Below are 3,000 nucleotides of genomic sequence, written 5' to 3'. Positions count from 1 at the left end.
CTGCAGTTAGTGGTGGTTTTGATAACAACGATGATGGTGCTTGTGGCGGTAATTATTGTGGCAGTGGAGGCAATATTGCTGCTGGTGGCGGTTTTGATGAAAGTGGTGATGGTGATTGTGGTGGTGGTGGAGGTGATATTGCCGCTGTTATTGGTGGTTATGATAGGAATGGTGGTGGTGGGGATTGTAGTGGTGGTGAAGTTTACACTGTTAGCGGTAGTTATGAAGAGGATGATAGTGGTGGTGGTGATTGTGGTGGTGATGGACGTAATATTGTCGCTGTTAGTGGTGGTTATGATGAGAATGGTGATGGTGGTGATGGTGATTGTAGTGGTGTTAGCGATGATGATGACTCGCAGTTAGTATGACGGGGGTGATGGGATTGAAGGGGAGTGCAAGATGGCGCCACTATAAGTATCTGCCTGCGCCACAACGGGCTGGGTCATACCATCCAAGCAAGCCTACCTGCGCCATAGGTGATAAACGTAAAAAAGAAAAGAAATGGGAGTGAGTTAGTGAAAGCGATGGTAAATATTGATGGTGGTGGTGGCAATGGAGGAGATGAAATAAGAAAAAACAAGAAAAAAAAACATAAAACAACGAAATAATGTCACTTTTATGTTTTTTTTCTTCTTATATCTACTCGGCTATTTTTTTTCTACCTTTTCTTGTTTTTTCTTATTTCATCTTATTTTTAAACAACGAAATAATGTCACTTTAAAAATAAATTCACGTAACGCTTCGAACCACAAACGAAGCAGTATCGACTCGGGGCATGTGTGAAAGTAGAAGCTGACCCAACCAGACCTTAACCCATATAGCCCAACCTGACCTTAACCCATGTTGCCCAACCTGACCTTAACCCATGTAGCCCAACCTGACCTTAACCCATGTAGCCCAACCTGACCTTAACCCATGTAGCCCAACCTGACCTTAACCCATGTAGCCCAACCTGACCTTAACCCATGTAGCCTTAACCCATGTAGCCCAACCTGACCTTAACCCATGTAGCCCAACCTGACCTTAACCCATGTAGCCCAACCTGACCTTAACCCATGTAGCCCAACCTGACCTTAACCCATGTAGCCCAACCTGACCGTAACCCATGTTGCCCAACCTGACCTTAACCCATGTAGCCCAACCTGACCTTAACCCATGTAGCCCAACCTGACCTTAACCCATGTAGCCCAACCTGACCTTAACCCATGTAGCCCAACCTGACCTTAACCCATGTAAACCAACCTGACCTTAACCCATGTAAACCAACCTGACCTTAACCCATGTCACCCAACCTGTGCAACCCAACCCCACCTCAACCCTTGTAAACCAACCCAACAACCTGTGTATATATATGTCTGTGTGTGTGTGTGTGTGTGTGTGTGTGTGTGTGTGTGTGTGTGTGTGTATGTGTGTGTGTGTGTGTGTGTGTGTTCTTGAGGGTCTTCTCTAACCCCTTTAAGCCTTTTCTTTCTTCTTTTCTCTTTCTAGTTCCACTTCCTTTGTTTTCCTCATTATTCTTATTACACACCTTGCTCTTTCCTTTCATTTATCTATCCCTCTCTCTGACCCTTTTTTTTCTCCTCCCTCACCTCTCCCCTTTTCTACTTTTTTCTCTCCTCATATCCAATCCTATTTCTTTTATTCATCTGTCCCCTCCCTCAGTATTTTTTTCTCTTCCCTTTCCCTTTTAATCTTTCACCATTTTATTTCTTCATCTTCCCTTTCCTCTTTCTCTTAATCTTATTTCACCTCCTCCATCTCTTTTCTCCTCTTCCCGTAACCTTTTTCTCAGTCCTTATTTAACCCTTCTTCTCTACTTTTCCTCTCACCAGTTTCCTTCCTCATCTTTTCTCTTTCCCTCACCCTTTCTTCATTTCCCTTCTGCATCTTTTTTTTCCCCTTCTCTTTGCTATGACCTCTTTCCTAACCCTCTTTTTAGCTTTCTCTCTTTCTTCTTCTCTCACCATCCCCCTTATCCAGCTTCTCTCTTCTCCTCTCCTTGAGCTTTCCTAATATCCCTTCTTTATCTTGTTTCCCTTCCTGTTTTCCATAACCTCTTAGCCATTATTTAGTCCTTTTTTCTCTTCCTTCACCTTTCACTATTCCCCTTCCTCATCTTCTCTCCCGTCTTCCTCCTAACCTTTCTTCATTTCCTTCCTCCATCTCGTTTCCCTTCTTCTCCTTTGCCTCTTTCCTATTCCTCTTTCCTTGCTCTTGTTTAGTTATTTAATTCCCTCCTTCCACCTCTTGCTTTTTGTTTTATTATTTATTCTTCCCTTCACCTCTTCCCTTTTCCTCTCTCAACTCTTCCTCTTCTTCCTTTTAACCTTTCTTCTTTCTTTCATTTTCTTATCCATTCTCTTTCTTTCTTCTTTCCCTTTCTTTGTTGGTTTTTTATTTCTCCTTCCACTCCTCTCTCATTCCTTTCTTCAACCTTTCCTCTTCTCTCTTCATTCTCTCCTTCCACCTCTCACTATTCCCTTTCTTCAACCTTTCCTCTTCTCTCTTCCTATTAACCTTTCTTCATTTTCTTTCTCCATCTCGTATCCATTCTCTTCTTCTTCTTTCCTAGCTCTTGTTTGGCTCTTTTATTCTCTCCTTCCACCTCTCACTATTCCCTTTCTTCAACTTTTCTCTCTTCCTCTTAACCTCTCTTCATTTCCCTTCTCAATCTTGTTTCCATTCTCTTGTTCGCCTTAACTTCTTTCCTGTCCTCCTATTTAATTCCTAACCTTTCTTCCTCTTCAAATCCTTCCCCTCCCTTATTCGTTTAACCTTTCTCTATTCCCTCCGTGCCTACCCTTTGTCTCCCTCTCCTCTTTCCTGTCCAACATTTATTTTCTTTCTTGTTTTTGTGCATCTGTTATCCTCGACTTCTCCCCTTCTTCCTGTTTTTCATTGTTTCTCCCGCTTTCGTTATTTTGCTTTCATTCCCTCCTCCTCCTCCTCCTCCTCCTCCTCCTCTCTCATTCTCTCCAGTTTTTTTTCTTTGCTTTCCTC

At 42.7% G+C, this 3,000-nt stretch overlaps 1 long non-coding RNA gene across 1 annotated transcript; it reads right to left on the bottom strand.

The window, feature by feature from the left end:
* Positions 1-619: 619 nt before the first annotated feature.
* Positions 620-1,222, bottom strand: LOC127006521 (uncharacterized). Its single transcript, XR_007759619.1, has 3 exons — positions 1,143-1,222; positions 998-1,092; positions 620-957 (listed from the first exon to the last, which is right to left on the bottom strand). It is a non-coding gene; the product is annotated as an uncharacterized LOC127006521 (long non-coding RNA).
* Between the last annotated feature and the right edge of the window lie 1,778 nt (positions 1,223-3,000).

The sequence above is a fragment of the Eriocheir sinensis genome, chromosome 33, assembly GCF_024679095.1.
Source record: "Eriocheir sinensis breed Jianghai 21 chromosome 33, ASM2467909v1, whole genome shotgun sequence".
NCBI lineage: Eukaryota > Metazoa > Arthropoda > Malacostraca > Decapoda > Varunidae > Eriocheir > Eriocheir sinensis.
The sequence above is the reverse complement of the archived record's forward strand: the minus strand, read 5'-3'. Positions and strand labels throughout refer to the sequence as shown.